This window comes from Motacilla alba, chromosome 15 (genome assembly GCF_015832195.1).
Source record: "Motacilla alba alba isolate MOTALB_02 chromosome 15, Motacilla_alba_V1.0_pri, whole genome shotgun sequence".
Classification (NCBI taxonomy): Eukaryota; Metazoa; Chordata; class Aves; order Passeriformes; family Motacillidae; genus Motacilla; species Motacilla alba.
The window spans coordinates 11,525,298-11,532,499 of NC_052030.1; the positions used below are offsets into that span (position 1 = coordinate 11,525,298).

At 53.2% G+C, this 7,202-nt stretch overlaps 1 protein-coding gene across 10 annotated transcripts in view; it reads right to left on the bottom strand.

Moving 5' to 3' along the window:
* The window catches only part of PITPNM2 (phosphatidylinositol transfer protein membrane associated 2), a 125,204-nt gene extending 118,645 nt beyond the window's left edge, over positions 1 to 6,559 (bottom strand). For 3 of the 10 annotated variants that reach the window (XM_038152909.1, XM_038152911.1, XM_038152905.1), the window contains exon 1: positions 6,200 to 6,559. The gene's annotated coding sequence lies outside the window, so the exon portion shown is untranslated. Of the gene's footprint in view, positions 1 to 4,278; positions 4,430 to 6,199 lie in introns of those variants that run through there. The other 7 variants (XM_038152913.1, XM_038152917.1, XM_038152912.1 and 4 more) reach the window with 6 other exon arrangements.
* Positions 6,560 to 7,202: the final 643 nt, after the last annotated feature.

Consider the following 7,202-nt stretch of genomic DNA (forward strand, 5'->3'; position numbering starts at 1 on the left):
ACGAGGCTCCATCTCTCCACCACCCTGGAGAAATCAACCTGCTCTGTGGAGGAGACAACTGAAACAGCTTGGCAACGCCTACAGCTGGTGCTCAACCCCAGATCCAGTGAAAAGATGTAAATATTTAGATTTCAATTTCATCTCATATGATAAATATAAAATCTCTATTTCCTTCTTTTTTTAAAAAAAAAGGCAACATTAAAATAGGTAAGCCACCCACATAGAGAAAGTGATTCTACCATGTTTGTACCTTTAGAAGGTTATTTCAGTTGCAGTATTGATCTTGAAACAAATTACAAGTGAAATTATTCCCATTGAATTGTCCCTGATGTATACAAAACATAATTACACCACGTTTATATACAAATGCATATGTGAAATTGTTTTGCTGTTCCTTCCAAACAGGTAGTAGCTGATGGCAGCCCATAATTTTTTTTTCCTCTTCAGAAATGCCCACGGCCCTCCAGGTTTTGCTATGGATAACTCTGACTCCAACCCAAATCATCTGAAAAGAGACACAAAATGATCCAAACCCAACTCCTTACGAACACCTGTTCAAAACACAGCTGAAGCTAAACTGCTGTTTACCACGGCTGTACCAGAAAAACCTGAAATCCTCCCATAACCTTCTAAAGCACATAATGGAATTAAGGCCCCTCTACACATGCAGAGTTAAGTCATGCAAATACCAAACTTCTTTGGAGCCGGAGATAAGGCGGCCTCGCCCCTGCAGTGCCCAGATACCTCAGCGTGCTGATGTGATTACACACTCCCACCCTCCAAATTGGTTATCGTGCCATTAAAATGCCTTCCCAGGTCACTGCTCTGAGGGTTAAGCCTGAATTAGTATCCTGAAGCTCCCTGATCGTTATGTAAGTGCCAGCAATCCAAACAAATCAGAGTTAGCTTCCCTGTCCACTACAGGAATCCCTGTCCAATGGTGAATTACAAATCTTTCAGCAGTTCATTCATCATTTTCTTCTCCAAGTCCTCGCCAGCTGTGCCTTCCCAGCTCACAGCAAACCACCTCTGTTCCACTACTGGATTTTCTGGATCTCAGTTCCCTCCCCCCCACCATGATGAGACCACAGAAACTGGTGGAAAACCCCTGAGTAGAAATCCCAGTATCTGCTCTCTGACTGGAGACTGAGCTGTTTAAAGAAAGCCATGAGTGGCAAATCACTTTTCCTCATCACATCGAGGGACCCCTCCCATCCACCTAACCCCACCTGTTTTCCTGCCAAGGAGACTTTTAAGGTTTGTGCCCACACCTCAGCACTCACCAACCTCAGCTGCCCAAACACAAAGCCAGGACTGTAAAAGCTGTGCAGAGTCCTCGCTATCCAAGGTACTCGGTACTCAGGCTTGGGTTATTTTTGCTGGAAAACACCTTGAGGTCCACAGGGGCGCAGGCTTCTGGATGTTGCAGGTCTTCAAATCTGTCTGAGCAAGATTTTCTGGAGGCTGTTTAAAGCCAGGAAAAAAAAAATCTAATTTGGAGTTCTCAGCCACTGCCTGGGTCAGGAGGAGCCAAAATCAGCCCGTGCTGCTGCTGGGAGATCGAGACTCTGCCATGGGTGCCCTGCTCCTACCAGCACTCCTTCCTCAGCCAGGTGTGTGCTTTGTCCCTGCCCTCGGTGGCACCCTGGGCACACTCAGGGCGCTGGCATGTGTGTCCCTGCCCAGCGCCAGGTCCGAGGCTGCTGGGACAATGACCCCGGGACAATGACTCTGGGACAATGGCCCCGGGACTGCCAGGACCCACCCTGCACTGACCCAGCCACCAAACCCAGGGGTCCTGCTCATCCTCCTCACCACCCCAGGCACAGGAAGCCCAGAGGCAGGAAGGCGCTGCTTTCCCTCCCATTTCCCTCCTGGATGGCCTCTCCCTGCAAAGCCAGCACCTCCTCAGGTGTGGCCAAGCTCCCCAGGGCAGGTTTTAGCCCTGTACCAACTGGATTTCTTCCCTGCACCCAGATTTGCCCAAAAACTCCACTTGCCTGAGCAACCTCTTATTTCTGCTCCCCTCTGAAGCCTGACCCTGTGTCACACGCTCAGGAAGAGCTGCAGGAAGGGGAAGCTCTGCCTCCAGATCCTGCCATCCCTCAGGAGGTCCCCTGCACCTCCCCCTCCCTCCTTCAAATGAAAGATACCTTTTTCCAACTGCTTTCTAAGTTCTCCAGGGGGATTTACTGAAGCATTTTGCTGTGAGCATTTAAGAAATATTAATTCAATTAAAAGGAAGAATTGAAACCACCATCCAGTCCCACCAGCAAACCCTCTTTCCTATGGAAAATGCACAAGCCTGACTTTGGGAGCTCTGTCTGTTGACTTGGCACGGTGCTGATCAGAACTCCCTGGAGTGACAGGATCTGGGCCAGCCCCAGGCTAGATTGTTTTCTTCTTACATTAAGAACATCCAAATATCATCCATTACTTTGTTCATTTAAATTTTCCTAGGACTCTTGGCATGGACACCACAACTAGAGAAACCACATTCCCTTTCAGTTCGTGGGTGAGCTCAGACAGACTCTGCCCCAGTACAATCTTGTGGCACTTGGATTTCCTCCAACACCCAGGAAATAAAGTTATAAATAAAAAGTGTTTTATTTACTCCCTCCCCCCATTAATTATTCCATTTCCATTCACACTGAAAACTACAGACCATTTTTGTTTATAAGATGCTTTTGGACTCAAAATTCAATTTAGGCATATTTTACCAATTTGGGGAGATAAACAGAAATATTAATTGCATCACACCCTACGTCAGCCAGTTTTAAAATTAAATGAGAAGGCATCTTCACCATTTAGAGAAATTGGCTGTTATGAAAACCATGGGCTGCTTTTTCCTTCTAAGAAAATAAAAATAAAGCAAAGCAACAATTGATGCCTGTCTCTAGCCTCTCTTCTTATTTGAGCCTCCAATAAGAGGAAGCCTAAAAGAAAAACACCTTAAAAGAAGAAATGTTTCTCGAGGGATCCTGCTTGTCCTGGAACAGGACATTATGGTGAATATGCATGAAAGGCATGAGTCAAACTGTACTCAGGAGCAAGCATCAGCTTTCACTTGCCATTTTCCGAAGCCTTCCACTCAGGCTGCCAAGACAGCAACTGAACGACAAGAGTTTTATTTGAATGCAGAAGGGAGATAAATGCTTCTCGGGACTAATTGGAGGAACCTTCTTTAAATTAGCTCACTTGAAGGATGTGCTGCTTCTCTCTTTGGCCATCTCACAGAAGCAGTAACAATTTGTGAATAAAAAGAGAGTAATTATTTAAATTCTAAACCTTTTAGCCTCATTGTCAGTTTTAAGTTTTGAGAATTTCTATTAGGGAGAAAAAAAAAAATCAGGACAAGGTCTTTCCAAACTGGTTGCTGTCAAGTAAAATGAGAAGTTAGATAAAACTCCCACGTGCCAGATGGTAAATCACAATAAATGCTCAGGCTGTTAGATGCACAACAAGCGACAAAGCATTGACACACACCATCAGCAGCAAACCCAAAATAGAAAAGATATTTTAATAAGAAGTTGTCATTTGGGGAAAAGATCCTCGTGAAGCTCATCAGAATCAAAAGTCATACACTGAGGGCTTCTTATTTTCTTCATCACCTCACATAAGCCTGAGAACAGCCAACAATTTCAGGTGACTTACACGAGGCTCGGGGCTATAGTCAGCAAGAGCCTTGGAGTTCACTGTTTAGGCACCACTTCTGACCCTTTCTGCCAAGTTCTCAAAAAAATATTGTTAAAGGATACCAGGGAATTGTTTACTCAAACCATTATTGTTTCCCGAACACAGTTGCAAGAAAAAGTTTTATTAAGAAGATAAACAGCTGCTACTGTACACGGTTTAGATGGCAACAAAAGCATCTAAGGGCCATAAAGGGAATAGTAAGGGAATTAAAAAGCATTTTTATGCATGAAGATGGCTAACATCTGTACGTTCATTAAAGTGGTATCAACTATGCTTTTAATTAAAAGTTAGTGACAGAAACTTAAATATGATTAATGAAGCCCAGCAGCCTAGCAGAAGTCTGCTCCATCAAAAGCAGCACAAGCTGCGTTCCCAGCCCCGGCTGCTCATTGCTTCCCCTCTCAGAGATGCTGCCACAACCAGCACACACTGCAAGCACCACAAAGCAGAAATCCTGAGACAAACAACAAGCCAGGACAAGCCTGCAACAGTGCTCCCGTGCCTGGCCATCCTTTATTCTGTATATCCCGAGGAAAGGTTTAAATTACTGAGCAGCCCGCGGCCACACAAGGAGCTGGTTACCTTCGCAATAACCAGGCACTCAGAGATCCATCGGAGGCACGAGGTTGCCACAGGAAAAGGGGGAAAAGGGCTGCCCTACAAACAGCAGTCCCCTATTCCACAGTGGGTGGGGGAAAACCCCTCGCCCAGAAGCCAGTGCTGAACTCTGAAAGGCAGTCAGTCGTCTTGTGTTACCCGGAGCACAGCGCAGTCACGACAAAAATAAACCAGGCGATAAAAATACAGCACGAGCAAAAAGATGTGGGCACGGAACAGGAATCGCTGCCACGGGGGATGAGGAGTCCCACAGCCACTGCTATTCTCACAGGCACTCAAACATCCGCCTATTCAAGTCCTGATGTCCACAAAGACTGATCTATTGTCACTTTCCTGTTCAGAGCTGAGCACTCACAGATCGTGTCTTCAAAGACTGAAGACATCAAATTTCCACTTAGCAGCTTCCAGACGCACGGAGAAGATGGAAGCTCTCACTTTAGAGCAGGTACCAACACACGAAGAAACTTTTTTTTTTTTTTTTTTTGCTTAAACACACAGTTTAAATAAACTTCACCTCAGTCGTGGCATTTAGAAGTGAAATGTGACAGGACTGACTTGTGTAACTGACTGAGCAGGGTGCTCCTCTGAGAGGCTCCCTGAATGATGCTCCCAGCCCCAGGCTGAGCACCTCAGTGCACTCTGTGCTTCTGCTTCTTCAGTAGAGCAGGAGAGGCTGGGGAGGACGTGAAGGAAGGGATTTAATCCTCCCATAGCTGGGCAAAAAGCTGGAGCTGTTCACGCTGTAGCCACGGAGCAGCAGCACGCTCCAGGATGGAGCCCTGGGTTGTTCGGGACCCCTTCTGTCAAAGGGTGGGGAGGCCAGGAGAAAAGACTGCCGGGCCCAGCAAAAAGAATCCCCTCTTGCAGCCCATCATCCAGCTGAGGAATGGGCATCCTGCTCTTTCCAAAGGGAAGGATCGCTTCCTCCCACTCCGGCAAGGAAAAGCACCGCCTGAGGAGCACGGCCAGCTCCCAGTCACCACCCAGCAGTGCCCTGACACTTGGAGGTCTGGAGCCCCGAAAGCTCACGGGGCTGCCCCTCAGCTACAATCAGCCACCGGCATTTATTCGTGAGGCTGCTGCGGGTCTCACCCTCTTCTCTCACAGGGATGGAGACAGCCCCGGGCAGCCCCTTCACCCCCTCCCCACGGCCAGGCCCCGTCCGAGGCCACCGCACGGCAAAACCTCCACCGGGGGCCTCCGCCAGAGCCGAATTCGGTGAAATTCGAGGCTCGGAGATGCGGTACCCGAGGAAGGGGGTCAGGACGGAGCTCTCCTGTGGGCTGGCTCCGGCCCCGAGCCACGACCGCCCCGAACGCTCCGGGTGCCGCGACCCGGCGCGGAGGGTGCTCTGTCCGTCCGTCCGTCCGTCCGCTCGTCCCCGGCTGTCCCCGCGGGCACGGAGCGATGCCTGCCGCCCGCAACCCGCCAGCGCAGGGAGAGCCCGGCAGCGGCCGTGCCACACGCCGGACCCCGGCGTGGCGGGGCTGCGGTCCCGCGTCCCTGAGGTGCGGTGCCGGGCGCTGCCATGGCCGCGGGGCCCTCCCGGTCACCGACTGCTCCATCGGGAAACTTTTACCGCCGCATCCCGGGGAAGGACGGACAGCCCGGCCCCGCTCAGGCCGCGGCAGCCTCCAGGTGCCGGCCGGGACCCGCCGCGGCCCGCGGGGGCCGTTCCGCGGTCCCGGGAGGGGCCCCCGCGCCGCACCGGCCCCTCCACAGAGCCGCAGCCGCCCCGCGGGCCCGGCCACCCCAGCTCAGCTCCCCTCGGGCCCGCCGCGATTCCCGCCCCCGCCGGGGCACAGCCGGGCCGGCCCGGGGGCCGCCAGGTGTTGGTGCTCGCCCCGCCGCCCCCCGCCCGCCCTCAGCGCCCCCCGCCACGCACCGGCTGCTCCCGGCGCGGCGGCCGCGGCTCCCGCTGCTGCTGCTGCCGATGCCGCCGCGGCTCGGCGGCTGCCGTTGCCTACGGGTCGCTGCCTGCCGGCATGCCCGCGCGCCGCTGGCATAATCCCCGGCGCGGGCGGGCCGGGCGCGGGCAGCTCCTCGCCCGCCGGCGCTGCCGCGGCGCGGGGACGGCGGAGGCGGGAGGAGGCGAGGCGGGCGGGCCGCCGCAGCTGCGGGGGAGGAGGGAGCGGGGAAGGCGAAGAGCCCCGCGCCGGCACCGGCGCTGCCCCTGCCCTGCCGTGGCACGGCGGCCGCGCGGATTTATCCGCCCGCCGAGCGAGCCGAGCCCCGCGCACCGGCAGCACCGGGAGCCGCCACTTCCTTCCCCGCGCCGCTCCGCGCTCCCTCAGGCGAGCGGGCGGGGCGAGGGCGCCGCCTGGCGGCCGCCGTGAGGAGCGCGGGGCAGCGGGACCGCCCCGCCGTGAGGGGAAGGAGCGGGAGCAGCGGGGAAGGAGCCGGGAGAGAGCCGGGAATGAGCAGGGAATGAGCGAGCGGATGGTGCGGGGATCCCCGGGCTGGTACCGCCTTCCTCCGCTCGTTCGCCCAGCCCGCAGCGAGGGTAAGGGCGCGCCCCGAGCCGCAGCCCGCGCTGTGCCCTCACCTGCCCCCAGAGCAGCGCTGCTGCCTCCTCGAACTTCACTCTCCGCAAAGCTTAGCGGGGGAAAATAAAAATCTCCCAAAGCTCAGCGATCGTTTGATGCAGAAAGCTCAGGAAAAGACCCTGCGATGAAATTTACCGTGGCCTTTTAAACCTTTGTTAATTTCCTGCGGTTGTTTTTCATTCAGGGTGCATCAGCTCAGTGCTTCTTCCCTCTCTGCAAAGGCAAAGTACTCGCAGTTTGTTTTGTAACAAAGCTGTAGTCCACATTACAGCCTAAACCCATCAAAGCTACAACTTTTTTTTTTTTTTTTTTTAATTTGCTTTCTAGAGATGCGAACAAACA